The sequence below is a fragment of the Sorex araneus genome, chromosome X (genome assembly GCF_027595985.1).
Source record: "Sorex araneus isolate mSorAra2 chromosome X, mSorAra2.pri, whole genome shotgun sequence".
Taxonomy (NCBI): domain Eukaryota; kingdom Metazoa; phylum Chordata; class Mammalia; order Eulipotyphla; family Soricidae; genus Sorex; species Sorex araneus.
The window spans coordinates 262,534,609-262,558,166 of record NC_073313.1 but is presented as its reverse complement, the minus strand read 5'-3'; the positions used below and the strand labels follow the sequence as shown (position 1 = coordinate 262,558,166).

Here is a 23,558-nt window from a genome sequence, read left to right as displayed (position 1 = left end):
GAGACAGGACAGGCAGAACATAAAAAAGCAAATGTCAAGAAGAAGTACTTTGAGATTGAGGAAACAGCTGGAAAAGAGGGTCTCCAAGAAAAAATTCTCAGGTTCTTTATTTTCCAAGACCTACACTGCTATTCAGTTGGTCCAGCATCACCTTGTAAGAGCTGCAGCCTTCACCTCCCCTGTACATCCAATCAAGGAGAATCTGCATTTTCCCCACGTTCCCAGGAGATGGTCAGGAAGCTCTAGCTTCTGAGTTCACATAAAAAGTTAACCATTTTGGCCCCAACTAAAAAAAGAAATGATATTGGTTATAAGTCATAAGTTATAAGTCTGACTCACGAATCCAACTTTCTGTCCCGAATAACATTTCCAATTTTCTTCCTCTCTATGCTGACCTTTAAAGTTCCTAATGAGTTCCTACAGCCTCTCCGTGAATGCCTTTTCATTTCGTTTCTGTGCTTTCAGCCGTGAAAAATAAGGAAGTTCTCCTTTTTCAAAAATTAATGTTGTATCTCCTGTCAAACTCTTCATTTTCACGAGTTCAAACTAATTATGGCTGCAGATGGTACAGCTAAATAAAGTTCTCCATTGTGGACACTTAATCAAATCAGTATTCCCGACAAAAATGTCTTTTTTGTAGAAACTTGTTGCTGTGGGTTAGTTGAGACCTTAAAGTCATGTTGAGGAGTTCTTTATCCTAATTTTATTTCAAGGCAAGGATTGCTATGGAAACTCGTGTGTTGGCTTCGAAATAACTCACTCGGGTTTGGGTTTCTTTTGTCTAAATAGTAAAGAAGAAAGTGCTGGCTTCACATTAGCATTTAAACACTGAACAGCTTGTGCAGAGGAATGGCAGAATGAGTGAAATTGTATCCAAGTTCAGCTTCCCAGCCCCTCGCTCACTTTCCACAACTACAGTGGGTTGAGAACTTTCCTTCCAACGTTAAATTATGGCATCTCATTACCTGCCAACATCTCCACCAGAGGGCAAAAGGCTCAGGGAAAGAGAGAAGCATGTAGAAGACAACAGCAATAACTCAACGAAGCAGTTTTTTTTTTTTTTTTTTTTTTTATTGAATCACCAAGTGGAAGGTTACAAAGTTCTCAGGATTATGTCAGTTATACAATATTCAAACACCCCTCCCTTCACCAGTGCCCATCTTCCATCCCCAACCCCCCCAGTCTATCTGCCGCCCCCTCCCACCTCCCTAGTCCCCACCCTTATACGTGATAAGTTTCACTTCATTTGCGCTTATCTCGATTACATTCCATGTTTCAACACACAACTCACTACCGTTGCTGGGGTTTCCCCCCAAAAAGAAAAAGACAGTCCTATTGCCAATGAGGCATTTGATAATTCTCCATTACTAAGCATATAGAGATATTAAGTCCTGCTGTTTGTTACATAACTTTTCTTTTTCCCCCTTGCCCCGCGCCACCGAGTTCACGCCTGTTTAGTAATCTCCACGCTGTCTGACAAAGGGAAAAAAAACCGAAGAGGATGGTTATTTCCCGTCATCAGCCGGCGTGGGGCTCTGGCTTAGTTGATAGAACGAAGCAGTATTTTAAATCACAGACTGTGTGTCGCAGAGACAGTGCAATAGATAAGGTGCTTCCCTTGCATGCAGCTAATGTGGGTTTGATTCTAAGGACCATCCCTGAGAATCACAAAGGCCACTCCTGACCACATAGCCAGGAATAGACCCCGAGAAACCTGGATGTGCAGCCCATGGAGAAAAAGAAAGAAAAGGAGCAAGGAAGGAAGGAAGGAAGGAAGGAAGGAAGGAAAGAAGGAAGGAAGGGAGGGAGGAAGGAAGGAAGGAAGGAAGGAAGGAAGGAAGGAAGGAAGGAAGGAAGGAAGGAAGGAAGGAAGGAAGGAAGGAAGGAAGGAAGGGAGGGAGGGAGGGAGGGAGGGAGGGAGGGAGGGAGGGAGGGAAGGAAGGAAGGGAGGGAGGGAGGGAGTAAGCAAGCAAGCAGAATACTAGGAAGCAAGGAAGGGAGAAAGGCAGGCAGGCAGACTATGTTTCTGAATAATAAACTCTAGAAGGTTAAACTCAAGGGCAAAAATGCATCTCCAGGAAAGCACAGATTCTCAGTTGTTCTTTTCCACTGTTTATTACCTACCTGGAAAATAAAGGCTTGTCTTTTGTGACTAAACATAGCATCAGGGACACTCAGTTGTGCCATAGCTCAGGAATTGCACTTGGGGAGAACTTGGAGTTTGGTTTTAGATTTGAATAGCAAGCAATGAACCTAAGAAGAGAAGACAAAATGTACTGACGCTTGGTTCTTATGAGAAAAAAGAAAATGCTCAAAGATTTCAATCTAGGAAAGTTAAGATAGAATGTGCAGATTCAGATATTCCTCGTCCTTTCCAATGCTTCTTTAAATTAAAATTTCCAAAATAGAAAAATTTTTAGGCACTGTGGTTTACAATTGTGTCCATCCTAGAATAAGGATAGACTCTCTGACTAATGGGCTAGAATCGACTGGGCTACTAGGCAATCTCATTGGTCTATTCTATTGAGAAGTTGCTATTCTCAACTTCTCAGATTTGCCCTTACACTTTATTACTCTCCACAGCATAAGCTTAAACTTACCGGGAAAATGAAGTCCCCCAATTGTTTTTTCTTTTTTTACAAAATATCTTACAGTTTCTCCTTAGTAGTTAAAAATAGTTAACAGAGTGCCGAGAAATTTCCATAGGGAACTAATTCTCTTATTCAGTCAGAATAAAGCATTTTGGCTTCCATATTTTATTTCTAGCATTTCTTCACTGGTAAATTTTGGTTTTGTTTTTTGAGGGGCCACACATAGCTGTGCACAGGGCTTACTTCTGACTCTGTGCTCAGGGATCACTCCAGGCTGTGCTCAGGGGACCGTATGCAGTGCCAAGGATAGAACCCTGGTCCACTTGTTACAAGGCAAGCATATTAACTACTATACTATCACTCAGGTCACAGCTTAGTGAATCTGAAAGCAAATTCACCTGTGTTTTAATTTCTGTACATGACAATGGGAGCAAGCATTGTGGGTTAAAGAGTTTACCTCCCTTTGGAGTTAGATCCTTTTGCTTCTTGGGCAGATCTGCCTTAGTTACTCCAATCCCAACACTCTGATCTTCCTTGGTTAAGTCACCAAGTGTTGGTGCAATTCAAATATACTCTAACGTAATTATTACATTATGCAAAATTCACAATATCTTCTTTCATGCAAAAAATGGTTTTAGCATCTAGATCATATGTGCATGTTTATTTTCTAAGTGAGACTACAATTTCTGTATTCTGAAACAGCAGGTTCTACATGAAGATTGATTTACATTGCGCCTGTAAGGTTTTTTAAAAAGAAATTGATTTGACTCCACTTAGATTCACAAGGAAGAATAAAATATTTTGTTGGGCAACAATGATTATAAGCCCACATAGAAATAGATACACATATTTATACCCATCTAGATTTTTCCTTTTCTGATAAAGATTCTATTAGGAAATCAGTATTCAAGACTGAATAAGGTCATATTCAGTCTGAAGGTCTTATAGTGGGTAGTGCAACTGTCTTGCATGTGAACAATGCTGGTTCAATCCCTGGGACCCCCTGTGGTCCTCGAAGTCAACAGGAGTGATCTCTGCATGCAGAGCCCAGAATAAGCCCTAAACTGGATGTGGTCCAAAAACAAAAGAATAAAAATTTAGAATAGAGAACTTGCTTTTTCGTTGGTAGTAAATTGGTTTCAGGGTAAATATCTGATTAGAAATAAAATGAACAACTTGGTCCATTTAATCTGAAAAACATTTTCTACTCACTTACATATAATAAAGATTGCTAACAATTATTCTTTGAGCTACATTTTTTAATTGATCTGAAGCTGTGATTTTGGTTTCTCCTGTTTGGCAGATGGAGCTAGACCTTCAGTGCTGAGGACGATGAAGGGCTTACTAAATTTCACAGATGTTCCAATTGCCCCAGATCCAGGATCAGACACACCCAGCAAGACTTTCAATTTATAAGAACATGAGTACAATAGAAATGCAAGTGTTTTTATGAGTAAGTGGTTATGAATCGAGCTACACTTCCCTGAAATTCATATGTGAAAATCCTCGCTTCTGGTGTGGAGCTCTTAAAGAAGCAATTAAAGTTAAATGAGATCATAAAGGTGGGGCCCTCATCCAATGGGACTTGGTCCCTATAGGAAGAGGGAGAGGTGGAAATATGCAGAAACAAGGGGGAAAGACCAGCAGTAGACACGGCAAGAAGGAGGTTGTCTCCAAGCCAAGGACAGAGACTATAGGAAAGCCCAACCCTGCCGGATACTTGATCTTGGACTTCCAGCCTCCAGACTGTTAGAAAATACATTTCTGTTGTTTAAGCCACCCAGAAGGTGGTGTTCTGTTGCAGCAGCTCTGGCAAACTAGTGCAGAGTTAGCATCCAAAGTGGCGTAGGTCAAGGAGTGGGAACAGGAAGTCCTTCAAGGGCAGTCTCAGGATTAGTTTTTTTTATGACCTAGGGCAAGTCCTGCTCTTATTAGTAAGATGAAATTGGCCATTTTTAAAGACTCCAGCATTTATATTGCTTTCATAGTTTTGTTCAATAATTGTAAAAATAATACCGAAATAGCATTTATATGAAGCACTTTATGACCAGTTTTCTATCTCAAGGATACAAAAGCTATCTATTTATATTTTTCTCAGGTTCCAGGGGGAAATAATAGCCTTTATTTGTACCCCGAGTCTTAAAAAAATGTAGAATGCCAATCTCTGATTCTATCAATTTTAGATTCGCAGAATATTTTCATTGTTTCACAGTCATGGCAAACTTGCAAAGATATATTATTTAGATGGTTTCACTTAGTCTTTTCAACAAGCATACACTGTTCTTAATTATGTGCTCTTCAAAATCATCAAAAATGAATCAATATTATCATATTTAAATTTTGAATTTTCTACCTCTGTCCTCTACATACAGATTCCATCGATTCTCGGCCGTTTGGCTAAGATCAAGTGTAGTATCTACATACAGATTCCTTCACATTGTATAAACATGTTTTTGTGGAACACATTTTTAAAAAGAAATTCTGAACCTCCTCATAATATACAGCATGAGACAGCACAACAGGTAGGCTGTTTTCTTTGTACACTGCCAGCCTTTATCCCCAGCACCGCATACGGTCCCCTGAGGCCCTCATGGAGTGATACCCAAGTGCAAGGACAAGGATACTAGGAGCAAGCCATGAGCATTCCCTAGGTGTGACCACCCCCCAGACCAATAATAATAATGATAGCTAACAATTTCTGTACTGGAAATATGTTAATTAATATGTTAATAATTTAGAAGGATTATCAGTTCTTTGAATCCTTCAAACAATGCTATGACATAGGGTTGGGGGCAGTGCCATCAAGTTCATTTTAAACAAGAAAAGTAGTGTCTAACTAAAAAGTCGAAGACTATTTGACTGGCACAAGAGACAACAAGGAGCTGAGTCCAGAGTCTGCTTCCAGGAGGGTGGATGCTTTCATCAATGTCCCAGGAAAACTTCTAATTCCTGCACTGGGTCACTTTTTAAAAAAAAAAAATTATTGAGGCGCATATGCTGCCTGAGCCCATGTGCTGCTTGTGCCCACGTGGCCGAGCACATGTGGTGCCAGAGCACATGTGTCACCCGCATCTCCCTCCTTGAGATGTGTACTTTCATGCTTTCGTGTCCAGTGTTAGGATGTGTGTAGAGTTTCCTCCACCCTTGGAGAAGCCCGCGTTCTTTCTTGAGTGCATTACTCCTACTGTTTTTTCTTTTCCACTTATCCCTTCCTCCTTCCCTCAGAAACCTCTAAATAAAATCTATTTAGTTCAAAAAATTTTTATTGAATCACTGTGAGATAGTTACAAGCTTTCATGTTTGGGATACAATCTCACAATGATCAAACACCCATCCCTCCACCAGTGCATATTTCCCACCACCAATATCCCGGGTATACCCCCCCTTTCCCACCCTCCCCCTGCCTCCATGGCAGACAATATTCCCCATACTCTCTCTCTACTTTTGGGCATTATGGCTTGCAATACAGACACTGAGAGGTCATCATGTTTGGTCCATTACCATGCTAAGTGAAATGAGTCAGAAAGAGAGGGACAGACATAGAAGGACTGCACTCATTTGTGGAGTACAGAATAACATCACATGAGGCTGACACCCAAAGACAGCATATTACAAGGGCCAGAGGGATTGCCTCATAGCTGGAAGTCTGCTTCATGAGCGGAGGGGAGAAGGCAGGTGGAATAGAGAAGGGATCACTAAGAAAATGATGGCTGGAGGAACCAGTTGGGATGGGAGATGCATGCCGAATGCACTGGATCACTTTTGGTTGATATGTAGAAATAAACTTTCAACAACAAAATCAGTTGATTTGCATTGCAAAAACTACCTTTTCCGAAATACTGCCCCAGTCTTGACAGATAGCATTTAAAAATCCAAAGTAGGGGGCTGGAGCAATAGCACAGCGGGTAGGGTGTTTGCCTTGCATGCGGCCGACCCGGGTTCAAATCCCAGCATCCCATATGGTCCCCTGAGCATCGCCAGGGGTAATTTCTGAGTGCAGAGCCAGGAGTAACCCCTGTGCATCGCTAGGCGTGACCCAAAAAGAAAAAAATAAAGAATCCAAAGTAAGTTCATATATAGCTCTTTTAGTACCCTCGATGTTCAAAGTCAAGCTTTCCTTGCTCTTCTCTACAACAAAACTTCAAGCTAAGAGTTGTGTGTAACACAGTCTCCATACATGCCTACATACACAGTTATGTAGGCACTGCTGGAACTTCCAGTTAAACCAGGTCCAAAACCTGCCCTGGAAAACAGACATCGCTCTTCTTTGCTCAGACCTTCTGAAGTGCCAGTCAAGCTCACATCTGAAATAAAATTGATGACACCTGCTGTTTACCTCTGAGAAGAGCTTCTCTCTGTTCTAGCCAGGACTTTCACTGGAGGAAACATGTTGTCTCTGACTGGACATTATATTATATTGGGTAATATTGGGGAGATATTATAGTGGGTGAGGCACAAGCTTTACGTTCCGTTGATCCTGGTTAAATTCCTGGCACCACCTGGTCTTCAGGCACCTCCATGTACTTAGTATCACCAGGGTGGCTCAGGAAACTCCTGGCCCTGCTGAGCCCGACCAGCCCTACCTCCTCAGACCCTTGCACTGAACTGCTCCTGGCTGAGAATTGCTAGGATGGTTCCCTGTTCCTCCAACTGACTTTAGAGCACTGTTTGGAAGCCATTTTCTCCCAAAGAAACATAATATCATTGAGACGCAACTTCTCATGCAGGCTCTTGGAGGATTTAATGCATTTTCCGGGTTTAAGAATGAATGGTAGTTTAAGTAAATAGAATAAAGTTACCAGAACAATCCCATTTTTTTTTTGAGTCACAATTTTTCAACGGAGTGATAGCACAGCAGGTAGGGCGTTTGCCTTGAATGCGGCCGACCCGTGTTCGATTCCTCCGTCCCTCTCAGAGAATCGGGCAAACTACCAAGAGTATCTCGCCTGCAAGGCAGAGCCTGGCAAGCTATTCATGGTGTATTCGATATGCTAAAAACAGTAACGACAAGTAATACAATGGAGACATTACTGGTGCCCGCTTGAACAAATCAATAACAGTGACAGTGACAATTTTTCAAATCTACATAGGAATATTTTAAATCCACACAGCAAAATATTATAACTTATTTGAAAACATGAATGTATTCCCTTTGCACCAGTTCTCTGTATTTGGTTCTAAACTGATGCAATGGGTATGCAAGCAAATAGCATTGAAGCTGTTTAAATGATAGAACATTACTCTACTGCATTCTGAAAACTGATAGCTTAAATTTTTTACTGAACTAGTGTTGGTTTACAAGATTGTGTGTGGTTTAAGGCTACCATTTCATATCTCAAAATGTTTGGGACTGTAAACTATAATGCAAGATACAGTAATCAAAATGGCATGGTAAGAAAATAAAAACTGGCAGGATACAATTGGACTAGGATTAAGAACTCCAAATAGAACCATCACACATGTGAATAGTTGATAATGCTACAAAGAGCCCAAGGAATAAAATGGAGAAAAGGTCCCCTTAATAAATGTTACTTGGAAAACTGGACATCCATCAACAGAAAAATTTCACTGAATCAATATTTCATACTATGCACAACAGCTAATTCAAAGTGGATTAAAGACTTGGATGTTAGACTTCAAACCATAAAACACATTAAAGACAACATGGGGTAATGTCTCCGGGATAATGACTCCCATAATGCATCTAGTCAGCAATTCGACTCCAGCATTAAGGGAAATAAAAATAAATATAGACAATGGGATGTCATCAAGTTAAAAAGCTTCTACACAGGTAAACAACCTATCATTAAGGTGAAAAGATAATTTACTGAGTGGGAGAAAATATTCACACATCATACATTTGACAAGAGCTAGGATCCAAAATATAGAAGGACTTCTACATTTAAAAAATGCTATTGAAATTATATTCCACATGATCCTATAATTCACCCTTTTAAGGAGCATAAATTCAAATACGTATGTAATCAGCATGATGCTCAATTTTGGAACACTTCATTATCCCCCAAAGTTTGCATGCCATTAGCAGTCAGTTCCTTTTTCCTTCTCATCTCCCCCATGCCGACCTATAGACAACCAACCAGTAATCCACAGACTTGCTTATTCTAGATATGTTACATAGATGGCATCATATCATGTGTGACCTTATTGTGGCTTCTTTCATTCAACATGAAGTTTTCAAGTTTCACTCACACTGCAGAATAAACCAGTAGTTCATGACTTTTTAATATTAGTATTCAATTAAATAGAATAGGTTTTATTTATCAATTCACAAATTAATGGCCATTTGGCACTTCCCTCTTGATTATTTAGTTAGTTTGTGAGCCACACCCTATGGTTCTCAGGGATTACTTCTCTGTGCTCAGGGATTACTCTTGTCAGTGCTCAGGGGCCATGTGTGTTGCTAGGGAGTCAACTGGATCAGATAAAAGCAAAGCAAACAACTTACCTTCTATACATACGCTCTTTCTTTCTAACCTACTCCCTTTTCCAAATTATCTATTTTTCTTGGTTTTTATCCTTCTGTTGTAATATCTAAAGAGTCTTTGTACAAGTGTTTATCACTGTATCACTGTATCACTGTCATCCCACTGTTCATTGACTTACTCGAGCGGGTGCCAGTAACTTCTCCATTCATCCCCACCATGAGATTTTAGCAGCTTCTCCTTACTCGTCTTTCCCACTGATTGGAGGCTCTTTTCAGGGTCAGGGGAATGAGACCTGTTATTGTTACTGTATTTGGCATTTCGAATATGCCATGGGGAGCTTGCCAGGCTCTGCCTTACAAACAAGTGTTTATACTTATTAAAAAATTTGATTATTTTTGGTGAGGGGCCACACCTAGTGACATTCATAATTTACTACTGGCTCAGAACTCACTCCGTGGTGCTCAGGGGACCTTATGGGGTACCAGGGATTGAAACCAGGTTGGCTGCATGTAAGACAAGCTCGCTACCCACTGTACTACAGTTCCAACATGAGGAACTCACATTCTTGATAGAAACATTTCTTAAAATATCTAAGAAATATCCAGAATCAGAGAAATTTGCAATGTTGATCAACCACTTTGGCAGACAGATAGCAGGTCAGTTGGGGAATTTTTATATCCAGATGCCAGATGACACTTAGTCCATTCCCTCTGTTATATTATTAGGCCAGATTGCAAAAACACATTAAAGTTGTTAGTCCTTGATTATTTGGGGAGCAATTTTTCTCCTAAGGAATATAAGCTAACTGGAAAACATGCTGAGCTCAAAATTCATAAAGCTGAGATTGTATGTGTTATTTTGCTGTGACTAGTTCATACTGAGGGTTTTTATAACGCTATTTGAAACTTAGTGAATATTTTAAAGAATTCAATTAACTGAAAAATAGCTGGATGATCATTTAATCTTGGCACCTCTCTTGAAATCTCTTAGCCTTCTGTAAAGTGACACCTCTTAATGCAAATAACCAAAACCACGTCTCAGGGTATTTCTTATTTCCAAGACCAAGTGAAATCCTTGCAGTAAACAAGTTATGTTTTAAGCAATGAATTGCTTTTCTGCCTAGTTGCTAATGTCCAATTTGATATTCTAGAAGCCCAAGATGATTTTTTATTATAAAATGCTATGATACAACATTAAAGAGAAAACTAGATATTGCCTTATCTTATGAGCCAAATGAAAATTTTCATCTTGCAATTTTCTACCAGGATTTGCCTCAGATGTTTGCATTTATTCATTATAACTCACACGCGCACTGTTTTCCGAGCACTATAGTAGACTCCCTTTCCAGTGCATTAGTAACGCCTAGGCAGTCTGGTAGCCTTGTATGTAAGAGGGCTTCACATGTCTGCAATGAGACTCTGCAATGAGACTTTCTCCAAGGCAGCAACGTCCTATTTCCAGAGATAAAATGGGGAGCTGAGTCTGATGCCCTCAGCTTCCACTGAGTTTCAGCGTCTTTGACCACCTTTAGAGAGTCACATTCCCCCTTCCTCCTGAATTTTCAATGCTTGTACCCTTTCACAAGCAGGGAAAGTTAGAATCATATCCTCCCCTTGGGCTATGCAATCTGGTCTCTGGCTACCTCTCAGATTTCTTCTCACACCACTCCCTCCCAGCTGGAGCTGCTCCAAGCACCAAGGTCAGGATCTCTGTTTCCTCCAGAGAGGTTCACTCACTGTCCCTTTGACCAGGAACACTCTGTGCCTGGACCCTGCACATCTGACTCTTCCGCGCCTCAGCTAACCATCAACTCAGGGAGAATTTACCCCCTGAATGGAAAGTCCTCGATCCCTTTCTTTCATATCTTCTCCTGTATCTTATTATTTTCTTCTTAGTGCTTTTTTTTTGTTTGTGAGAAATTAGCACTCAAAATCTGTTCATTTGTCTGTGGTCTTGTCCTCTGCCAATAGCTGGAGATTTCATGAACTAAGATCACTGTCATTTTCTCCACGATGAGCCAGCATGGAATCAATAACTCCTGTTGGCACAGTTGGGCCTCCATAAATATTTGCTGAATACTTAGCATTCAGCAAACTAGTAAAACTCTACATGCAAAGCCTTTTCTTCCCACTGGCATCCATTCTCCCTCAGTTTCCCTTTTGAGTTGCATGGCGGCAGAATACATTTGTCTCTATGTTCCCTATTAAGCGTGAAGGAATAGCCAGAAAGGAGATCACTGAACAAGATTAGAAAGGGAGAGTGAGTAGCAGGAACATACTGTTTTTGAAGAGATGCTGCAAGACCTAAAAACATTCCCTTAAAATATTTGGCAATAGCTACCGTCAGGCAGAATCACAGCATAGCCATAATGCCCTTCACTACATTTGGTGGGCCGGTTGTCTTAATACTGCTTAGGTAGGACTTAACACTGTATTTTAATATCATTTGCTACTTTTTTTGTGCCTTTTTTTTTGAGTGCAGAGAAAAATTTCCCAGTGGGAAAAAGAATGAATGAGTCACTCTCATATTTTGATCCTAAATTTTGTTTCGTAGCCTGAACAATAATCTGTCATGCCATTGTTTCAACGGGATTAGAACTCAAGCAATGGACAGCCACTGTCTTGGTAGGCAAAGCCTATTGATTCTAAGGAGCTGTTTGTTCACTTCTAAATCAATGTGATTCGAAACTGTATAGTGAAGTGTGTTGTTGTCTTAGATCTACCTGATATCTCAGAAAACAAGTAAATAAGAAGTCAAGGGGGAAAAAAATAATGGGAAGACAGCGACCAGTTTGGTAAGAAAGAAGAACCAGCCAATGTAGCTTTTTTTCTTAAAGAATTGGATCTTCTTCCTTTCTCAGGGGGATACAACTACCCTTTGAGCAAAACAACCCTCCTGGCAATCCTCAGGAGTTCTTTCTAGCCCCAAATAATGTTCTTCCACTGTCCTGATTGCCTTTCTGCTCCTCTATTCTTCTCTTCTGCTGGATATAGGACCATGGGGAGAGGCTTCTGCAGGAATCTGTTTTATCTTTCATTTCAGAGTGGGAAATCCTTGGCAACAGGAAGCTCCCCGCTGAGATGGAAGAATAAAGTGACAAATTATAGGACTCCATGCTAGGCTGTGACGTTCAGTTTTTGTCAAGGTGGCAGCTGGGGATCAAAGAACAATGTTGCTGGGGCTGAGTGGAGAGGGCAGCTGGGAGTGGCAGAACAGGTTGTACTACCGAGAGACAGCATGTGGCTATTCCAAACCTCAGGGTTTTTATCCTGCGCTGGATCTTGGGATTTAAATTTTAAAGTAGCAACTGTGGCAGAAATGGGAAAAGATACAGGAGAGAAAGAAAGAACAACTTTGGGACTGATCAATTCGCAGACTGAAAGGGAGAAAGAAAACTTATTCCTCCCCACTGAGAGTGAGCTTCCTGATAAAGGATCGCAAGAATGTACAGCCATGAGGCAAAGAGTTGACCCATAATATTTCCGTTAGGAATCTTTTTCTTTCTTTCTTAGAGTGAGGCACAAGACTGCATCCTTTTACTCATCGTGTCATTTACCTAAAGATAAAAAAAAGCCCCTGGCTGGTGGTTTTCCTTATGATGGCTTTTTCATCAATGGTAAACTCAAGTATGGGAGTAAAAACTTTGCAAAGATGATTTAGTTAATAAATGACAATGTGATGGTTCCAAGTAGCCCTATAGAGCCCTGCCATCTGTCTCCTCAAGTTGACACCTTTCTGGAATTGCAACCGAAACCTTTGTGATATTTCCATCTATGACATACCCTCCAACCAATGCAGCTTATAAATGAATAGAAGTACTTTTCCTGGAGTTGAAAGGACCAGCAGAGTGTTGATGCTTGGTGAGAATGACAAATTCTCTTTCTAATAATAAGAAAATGTTGCTGCTGTTTCTAATCTAGTTTACCTGAGGACATTGGTGGAGTGAAATGGGCACTGGTGAAGAGATTGGTATTGGAACAATTTATGCCTGGAACTCAATCATGAATAACTTGGTCATTTATGGTGACTCAAAAAAACTGATTTAAAAATGTGAACGATCCATAGTAGGATAACATTGGTTTGTCCTATTTCCCTGGCCATAGAGAGCTTAGGTTTACTGAGTAATACTCATCACAGTGCTCCCAAAGTACTCCCATTTCCTTGATATTCACTTTTAATTTCTCTGTGCTCTGCTTTTTCTGTCTGTTAATAACTCATTTCCCCTAAGCAGTACCTGTGACTTGTAAAGTCAAATTCCTTAGAAATCTCTGATTTTGTATTTGTAAGTGAAACATTATGAAATGTTTGTAATTTGAAACATCGAAGCCCTAGCCAAGCAGGGCGTTCAAACTCAGTACATCAAGATCCTCCGAGAACTGTATTACAGATTCACCACCAGGATCTCACCATTCTACAAGGAAGTGATCATTGACGTAAAGAGAGGGGTTCAGCAGGGCGATACCATTTCACCAAAACTCTTCAGTGCCACCCTCGAGAATGTCATGCGACAACAGGAATGGGAAGGAATGGGAGTGAAGATAGATGGTCAGCAACTACACCACCTACACTTCGGTGATGACATTGTTCTCATAACGCTAAACATTAGCCAAGCAGCACAAATGCTGGCCAACTTCGACCTCGAGTGTGGAAAGGTCAGACTGCAGCTGAATCTCACGAAGACAATGTTGATGAGAAACAGACTAGTTCCGGAAGTTTCATTTGCTCTCAACGGAACGAACATCTCCGAATGCAGCAGCTATGTGAACCTGGGTCGAGAACTCAACATGAGGAACAACTTGGCACCAGAACTTCGCAGGAGGAAGGAGCAGCGTGGGATTCCTTCAAGAACGTTGAAGAAGTGGTTAAGAGGACGAAGGACCTCTGACTCTGGGCACATCTTCTGATTCCACCGTTCTTCCTGCAATAACGTATGCCTCAGAGGCTTTGGCCCTATGAAAACAGGATGAGAACGCTATTGGGTATCCCAAAGAGGATTTGAAAGAGCTATGCTAGGAACATCACGTTTCACTCAAGTGAGAGAAGGAATCCAGAGTTCCGACCTCCATCGATGATCAAGAATCAGGGACACTGTCTCGTTTACCAAGGCATCAAAAATCAGATGGGCTGGATATGTAATGGGATTCAGAGACAACCACTGGACTAGAGCTATTACCGACTGGATTCCATGGGATGTCAAAAGACAGAGTGCCCACCCACCAACGAGATGGTCAGACTTCTTTGTCAAAACCTCAAGTGAATGGTTTGGGGCTCTTCCTGTTCCTGTAGCGAGCAGATATCATTGGGCTACACTAGCACGTGACAGGGACAAACAGAGACATTACTGGCACCCACTCGAGCAAATTGAAGATCAACAGGAAGACAAGTGATACAAGTGATACAAGTGTAACATTATTTTTCTCCTTCCCTTATGTCCTTTTGCATAGTTTACTTTAGAGCACTTTTCTTTTTTCATAGACACAGAAAGACCGATAGTGCTATGCCTTTGTAAAGTATCTCTTACTGTATCCACACAAAATGACTAATATTGTTAAGAACTAGACTTAAGACGGATGTTAAAATGGTTATTGGACTAAGGAAAGGAAAAACACATCCCTAGGTGGCATTTGGCCCTTGAGTGGATCACCTGGCTGCAGGAGACCAAACAGGGCTTTCATATGTTGACTGTGCTCCTATACCTAGGTGTGGTTGCTACCCTAATATTTGGAGGTTAGGCACAAGACTAAGGCCAAGAGATGGAGCGCAGAGAGATGAGCATGGAATGGGGAGCTTAGTGAGACTGGAACAGGTGCGTGTGGAGAATGGAATAAACAGCAACTGATCACCCACCAGCCTGGCTCTCATTTTATCCTCCTTTCATCCATCTCTGTCAGCCATCTGGGGTGGGAAAACGGCCTAACCACCAAACGCATGTGGAGAGAGAGCGCACCCCTTTCTATTTTGTGATTACACAACTCCCGATGTCAATATCTTCATTTCAAATACTCAGGAGGAAGGCCCCTGCTCTCCACAGCTCTCTTTTCATGCAAGATTACACAGGATCATTTTCGTAGTCTGCTCCATACCCAATGTTCTCATTTTCTGATAGCTATTTTCTGTGATTTTTAAATAGAAATATACAGATAGATTTAAAAGACATACTTTGTAGCATTCTTTTTATACTTTTTTTTTATATGAAGTCTATAGTCCAAAGAATTGCTGGCAATCATTGCCTTTTTGGATTATCTCAAAATTCAAAGCTTCAAGAACTACAGAAAATTTGAGGCCAGCAGATTAGGGTGGAGCAAAAAGGAGGTCTGAGTTCTGGTTCCAGATCTTCAGAGAACTCACCCTATCTATATTGTATATGGCCTCTCCGAGCTTCAATTTCCTCTGGGGTATGAACAAGGCACAATTTCTAGGGCCTTTTCTGCTTCTAGAATACAGTGATTCTAATGTTTAATTTGTTTTTATTCCCATGCTAATGAAAACCAACTAAATGGCCTGTTTGTGGCTGTAGCTCACCCCTCTCCTTCACCAGACACCCTCAAGGACACGAGTGTCTACATCTAGCAAGCCCAAGGGACTGAGAAACAAGACCATTTTGAGAATGATCTGCACATCCACTGTCTGCATGAGTCGCAGGCTGAACATCTTAAGTACTAGGAAGGGAGAAAAGGACCATGAGGGAAATGACTAAAGGGACTCTGAGTCAGACTAGTCCCCAATCTCTAACTAGGCTGACAAACCCTCAGTATTGTTTACTGGAGCCAGATAGAAAACTATTTGGATATATTTCTGTGCCTACTGAGGTATGACCTGAACCCAGCCACAGAATTCAATATACTTGAATGGCGAGTCTTCCTTCCTAAATTAGAAATAGTGCCACTCTAAGTCCCTGAGTCATATCCCAAAAGACAGGAGCATTTTTCATGAACCAGGATGGGATTTTCTATCATGAACTTGGAAAAAAGTTCAGTGGAAAGGAAAGGTGAGTTTCCTTTAGGTCATGGAGATATTTGTTACATTTAGCAGCAGTTGATGGAATAATTTTAAAGAAGTTATAATTGACTTGAGGCAGTAGTGCATAAAGTACAGCTTTAACCTCCTATTTCTACCATATAATTATTTGATACATTGCAGGGGCCATAAGCAAATATTGAGCACAGTCTTATTCATAGCAAAGCTCACAAACAGGGTTTCTATCCCCTCTGTAAAAATGTTAGGCATGCTCTTTTTTGCAGTGTATACAAAGACATAATTCAGCAGTCTGAATGCATGAAACTCAGGCTAGAGGCAGATGCTTAAGAAATTCACAAATAGCGCCACAAATCCTTCTTTCCACTTGCCTCGCTTTGAGGCAGGGTCTTGTTATTTTCCAGTGGCTTTAGGAAGAGATGATCATTCCCAAGGAAAGCTTTAAGGGGCCCAGGGGCTGAGCGTTTGGTGTGGAGCTCGCCTTCCGGGAAATGAAGACCTTTACTATTTCATACAAGTCACAAACAAATAAGGTGATTGGAAAAATAGTAAATGACAGATTATTAGAGGTGAACAGTTCTAGCAGCGTGAATGGAGCGCCTTTGTTCTGGTGCCTGGGGAGAGAGCAACACATTCTCTCCTTTCATTTTTATGGAAAACAGACCTTGAAATCTACGCATTTGGATAAACTACTTTTATTCTTTGACTACACAATCATTTGAAGTTTACAGGGGAGGAAATAGCATTATGTGAGTATTATAGAGACGGAATGTGAGACCCAGGGGGAAGAGAAAGGCGCCTTGGTGCTTCCGGAGTCAGTGGTAGTGACCCACTGCAGGTTGAGCATTGAACTTCCCGGTACCCAGCAGCAGTGTCTGTCAGCAGCACTCATTGTCCCCTCCAGTCTCAGGTCTACACAGACTGTGTGGTCTTGGGGGAAGCTAGAAGGCTGCTAACACAAGTTATTCTCATTGTCTGTGTGCACACATTGGCCATTCTTTTTAAGTTCCTGGGATAGAGAAGGGACCACTAAGTAAATGATGCTTGGAGGGCTCACTCGGGAGGGGAGATGTGTGCTGAAAGTAGACTCTGGACCAAACATGGTCGCTACTTACTACTTGTATTGCAAACCATAACACACAAAAGGTCAGAGAGAGTAAAAGGGAATGGACCTGCCGTGGAGGCAAGGGGAGTTGGGGGGGATACGGGAGGGATACTGGGAATATTGGTGATGGAGAATGGGCACTGGTGGAGGGATGGGTACTCAATCATTGCATGACTGGAACATAATCATGAGAGTTCGTAAGTATGTAACTGTATCTCATGCTGATTCATTAAATATTTTTAAATGTTTTTTCACCATAAAGAAAGAGAAATGGCAAAATATCATACATTGCATTAAGCTCTAATGCATTGTTGTAGAAAGATTTCATTAACAAAAATACAGGCAGCACATGACTTGGTGCAATTTGAAAAGAGGCAGAGCCAGGTTCTGTGAAAGAACTCTCTTCCTTCTGTGTCCACCAGCTACATGGTTACTTCCTCAAGTAGCAGGTAGAGTTTGCTTGTGGGCATCATTTGTTTTCTAGTACACTTCCAGTATACTTCTAGTCTACTTTCTATGAAAAAGCAAATATATGCACATATTTATGTGTAACCTTATCTTTGACTTTTAAATTTATATATTGATGGAAATGCAAATTAAACCACAATGATATGTCACTTCACATTTATGAGTGGCTATTATAAAAAATGTAAGAACAATGTAGGTGAAGATGTGGTAAAATGGATATGGGCTTTATATTTTATGGTAATAGATAGAAACTAAATAAGGGGGCAGGCAGTGCAGTAGGTAAGGGGCTTGGCTTGCATCTGACTGACCTGGATTTGAGTTCTAGCACCCTACTTCGTGTCCTGACCCTGCCAGGAGTGATCCCCAAGCACAGAGCCAGAAATAAGCCCTGAGCACAATAGGATGTAAACCCTTAAAAAGAAAACCTTAGATTTTGGAAGTGATTCTGATGTATGATATACAGACTTTGAGTTGCAATGCTATAACTTTAAACTTATTTGATGTTATGAACAATTGACTTCAATAGAATCATTAAGAAATTTAAATTGCATCCTGAGGACTGTTCTATGCTAGTACCCAGAGACTCATTTTTATTATGAGTCTTATTATACTATGTTGAGAAAGCATAGTATCATGGTGTAAAACCTTACCAATGATGGGTCTGATTTTCCCATGTCAAATAATGACTCACTATGTAGCGCTGTAGCACTGTCTTCCCATTGTTCATCGATTTGCTCGAGTGGACACCAGTAATGTCTCCATTGTGAGACTTGTTGTTACTGTTTTTTTGGCATATCAAATATGCCACGGGGAGCTTACCAGGCTCTACTGTGTGGATGGGATACTCTCGGTAGCTAGCCAGGCTCTCCAAGAGGGACAGAGCAATCCAACTTTGGTCAGCCGCATGCAAGGCAAACACCCTACACACAGCAAACACCCTACCCACTATGTATATCTTAAAAAATGTGGCAGTAGCATTGTGAGGTTATGTTAACAAAATACATATAAGGCACTTCAAATAGTGGGTCATTGAGCTGAATACTACCTGATGTTTCATAGTACTTCATTATATGTATGCAATAATGTAGTTAATTTAACAATTTTTAAAAAAACTTTTAAATGAATCACTATGAGATCGACCTTACAAAGCTGTTCATGATTGGAGTTTGGTCATACAGTGTTCCAACAGTCATTCCTCCACCAGTGTGTATTTCCCAGCACCAGTGTCCCCAGGTTCCCTCCCATCACCCCCACCCCACATCCCCTGCCTACCTCCTTCGCAGGCTCTTTTCTTCTCTCTCTCTCTCTCTCTCTCTCTCTCTCTCTCTCTCTCTCTTTCTCTCATGCACCTTTTGGGCATTGTGTTTTGAAATGTTGATACTGAAAAGTTATCAAGAATATCCCTTTACCTACTCTTTACTCTCAGATCTTGACAATAATTTAACAAATTTTACATTGAGGAATGCATAGCATTTTCAGTTCCCTTGCCACTGACGGTGCTGTAGTCACTTTCAATATGTATTCATTACTACTGGCAGTTGTATGTGCATTTCTGTGGGGTAGAATCTTAGATTTGGAGATGCTCACTTGAAAATTCAATTTCAACATTCAATTTCAATAATGGTTGTAGCAATTTAAGAGTGTCACTCTTCCTAGTGCAGCCAATACTATATTACAAATACTTCAATATTTCCTGATAGAGCAAAAGAAATATTACCCTGAATTTTTAATCAGCATTAAAATTTTTAAAATGAGGGTGACAATGTCCCATTCCACTGACATTAGCATCATTGATATGAAGCTGTCTTCCTGTAGACAGGGACAGGAGAGATAGTACAGCGGGTAGGGTGCTTGTCTGGCATGTGACCCACCTGGATTTGCTCCCCAATACCCCAAATGTTCTCCTGAACACCTTCAGGAGTCATCCCTAAGTAGAGAGCCAGGAAGAAGTGTGGCCCCCAAAACCAAAACAAAAGGGAGACTAATATCCCTGTGAACTATAAAATGAACTTGACAGAATTATTGTAGACTATGTAAAAAATCTCTATGCATATTTATATTTATGTATCTTTATCAGTGCCTGTGAAATATATATGTCTATATATCTAGCACCTATATCTAATAATCTGAGGATTTAAATGATAATAAATGCTGTATTCTAGAAAATATTCTCCCTGTTCTTTTCTTTTCATAGTATTAACATGGATTCAGGGCACCCTCCATAAAAAAAGTTATCTCCATTCTTCTGTTCCACATTTGTGGGTTTTTCTGTGTAGGTTTTCCTGAGATCTGCATCTGGCCCACTTTGGTTTCTTCCAGAACCCCCCTCTAACCTTACTTCATCTGGTTGCCCGTTTCTCATATTTGTTCTTTGGTAGGAGAGATTGACTGTTGATGTCTTCTGTGTGAATCTCTGCCCTGCTCTTGGTTCTCCCACAGTGGGGCAAGATCACTTATTACCACCATGGTAAAATCACCAGAGCTTTACTTTTGTTTGAACTAAGTTGTATTTCTGGCCCCCATTTTGATATAGGCCAATGACCCCTGTGAAAGTGATGTTTCTTTTACTCTGTCAGAATGAGCAGCCAATTTTCATCAGTTCCTCTTTTCTCCATCATACAACACATTAAATAAAAGGATTGCTTTATTAATCGTTAAGCAGCCAGCTCTAATTCCATATTCTGTTCCTTTTCTGTCACTGGACCTCTGCCAGGGGAGACACTGCCTCCCTTTGTCCCTGTCCCCTACTGATCCAGCTATTTATATCCTGCATACAATATTTATAAGATAAAATACCAGTACATTTTGATCTAACTCACTGTGCAAGGAATGTTGCCAAAGATCGGACAAATGCCTTATTTATTTATTTTTATTTATTTATAAGACAGCAGTAGTTGTCTGAGATATGCTTCTATCCCTTTCCATCCCAAACTTCCCTATCTCTCAAAACTCAAACACATCAGACTTTAAAAAAAAAATGCCACAATTACATCCAAGCCTCTTTTCTCTGAATTCCTTAGTTCCTCTTATTTTCTTTCTTATGATCCTGTTGATGGGAGTTAAAAGTGAGCATCTGGATACATGCATTAAAGTCTGTTTTGAAAGTCACCAAATGTTTCATCTTGAAGATGCATCCTATGCTATCTCAAGACAGAGGATACTTGTGCATAACTATTGGGGTTTGTGTGTGTGTGTGTGTGTGTGTGTGTGTGACATAGAGGCTTGTGCAGCAGTGAGTGCCCAGCAGTTTGTGACACTTCTAGCATAGTTCACTTCTAGCATAGTTTAGCTCAGAGAAAGCTGGTGGTGTTTGGGAGCAGCGGGGCTACTGTATGACTCACTTCAGGGCTGTGCATGCCTGGGTTTGAACTTAGAGCTTTGCAGGTGAAAGGTATATGCTCTAGTACTTTAGTCGCTTTCAAGCCCCTATTATATTTTATAGCATATAAAATTTTCTCTATATGTTTTATTAATGTAGCTACACAGTGCTGTTATCTAAGTGCTATGTTAGACAAATATGTATTTTTGACAATGCTGCATTTGGCACCAACATATTCTAAATATGAAGCTAGGCACCTTAATTAGCATTTTTTTATTGGAGGAAGAGGATGAGGTACCAAAATTAATTTTTAGTAAATTGCATGGTGTGTATTTTTATTCCATTTTCTTCACACGTTTATTGTGGTGTAGCTGTTTTACAAAAGTTATAAATATTTAAAGAATACACAATTTAATGAGTACTGGCATATATAAACTTTCATGGCATTTTCCTAAATTGAAGAAAACAAATATTTATATCATATCCTTTCTTTGAGCTGTTACCACCATGTTTTTTCTTTCTTTCATCCAGAGCTCCAGGAAATGACTACTCTGTTTTCTCTTATTAAAGACTAGAATTCATATAAATGGGATTGTATCATTCACTTTGCCTCTATGTTTTCCCACTTATTCTAACAGTTTTGAGTTACTCAAATTATTGCATTGATTGACAGTGTTTGTTTTTATTTTTGTGTTCTTTGGCCATATCTGGCAGTGCTCAGGGTTTACTGCTGACTCTATGCTCAAGAATTACTCCTGCAGTGGCTCAAGGGACCATAGGTAGTGTTGGGGTTTGGGCTTGGGTCACTTGGGCCAGCTGTATGCAAAACAAACATCCTAGGAATAGTACTACTCTCTGGCCCCCTAGTGAGTTCGCTTTACTGCTTATTGATGATCCATCTTTTGGACTGCCAACCATATTTATGAATTGCACCGATGATGGACATTGGGTTGTCTTCAGTGCTAAGTTTATAACTTAACTGCTGCAAACTATCATGAACAAATCTTTCTGTGATTATTTTGAAGTCATTGGGTCATATAGTAAGTGTACCTTTAGCTTTTTTTTTTATTGAATCACTATGTGGAAAGTTGCAAAGCTTTCAGTCTTAAGTCTCAGTTACACAATGCTCAAATACCCATCCCTTCACCATTGCACATATTCCACCACCAAGAACCACAGTAAACCTCCCCCAACCCCCCCACCCCGCCTATGTAGCTGATAAATTTCACTCTACTTTTTCTATACTTTGATTACATCCAATATTTCATAAAAAAACTCACTATTATTGTTTTGAGTCACCGCCTCCCCCCCAAAGTTAGACCTGCTGGAAAGGAAGCATTTGATAATTTGTTGTGGCCACACGACCTATTATCTCTTCATTCTCAGCATTGGAAAACAAATTATCAAATGCTTCCTTTAGCTTTTAGTGAACTAGGCAAAGTGTCCTTCACTGCCCCATTTTATTATGTATTCATTCTCTTTCTCATTAAACTTAACAATACTTGGCAGATAGATTTTGAAGAAATTCGAGGAATAAGGAAATGGATGGTTCCACTGTACACAGGAATGAAGAAGGAAAGCCTGTCAGTTTTCCATCATCTGTTATATCAAAGCCTACATAAATCACGATAAGCTTTATAAAGTGCAAGTGATCTGGGCTTTCCCACACACAGCTAGAGTAGGTCTTTCAGGCAATGTCTGTCACCTGGGACCTCACAACAACATCTTTTTGTATGAACATCAGATGAATATTTATTTTTGAAGCTGACATATAAGTTGTGTTTTTTGGTTGTCCCTGGAAAGAAAATTGAACAGGAACTCACTCTAGAGATAGATTTCAGGAGGATGTATTTAAATGCCCTATCTCAAATAAAAGCAGCAGGATAAGCAAATGTGAATCTCCTTTTATTGGCTGTTCTATGTAGCCTTTTGTTGTTTGGGTTTTGTATAGACCCATTACGATAAACAGTCCTATAGGCAGTAAGTCATTATTTTCATCCACCATGACACTACACAGAAAACCTTGAAAACTGTTGGCTGTAATTGCATGTCTGCCGAAAACTTTCTGGTTATATTTTAAATTCTAGACTATTTAACATAAATTCATTGAACAGCTACTTATTGAGCCAGTGCTATATGGTAAGCACACTTTTAGAGAATGTAGGAATGCCGGTAAATAACAAGGGGAAAATTTCTATTCTCAATGAATTTCAAACTTTTAAATTTATTATTATTCTTTTGTGCCACACTCAGTGTTTCTCAGGGCTTACTCTTGATTCTGTGCTCAGAGAAAACTTCCAGCAGTCCTCAGGGGACCCTGTGTGGTGCCAAGTTGTCTGTATGCAAGGCGGGCACCTTACCTCTATCTCTTTGGCCCAGAATTTCAATTTTAGTGAGGGAGTGGCATTCAGTATGTAAAATAAATAAGACATTTGAGAGATCACCTGTAACAAATGTGATAGAGAAAATACAAAATTAGAAAATTAGAAAGCAGGGTAAAGAGGAAATCACCTATAAAGAAACTGGTGGTGAGTCCACTGGCGGTAGAGAACGCAGACTCTACAAGAGGACCGGAAGTGTTGATGGCTCCAACAGGGTGTCCTGTGGGAAATATCAGGGATGGCAGTGTGACTCAAGTCAGCTGGGGGGTGAGA

The 23,558-nt window shown here is 40.4% G+C and overlaps 1 pseudogene; it reads left to right on the top strand.

The window, feature by feature from the left end:
* The first annotated feature begins 4,968 nt into the window (after positions 1-4,968).
* On the top strand, positions 4,969-5,138 carry LOC129400296 (U2 spliceosomal RNA; annotated as a pseudogene).
* The last annotated feature ends 18,420 nt before the right edge of the window (positions 5,139-23,558 follow it).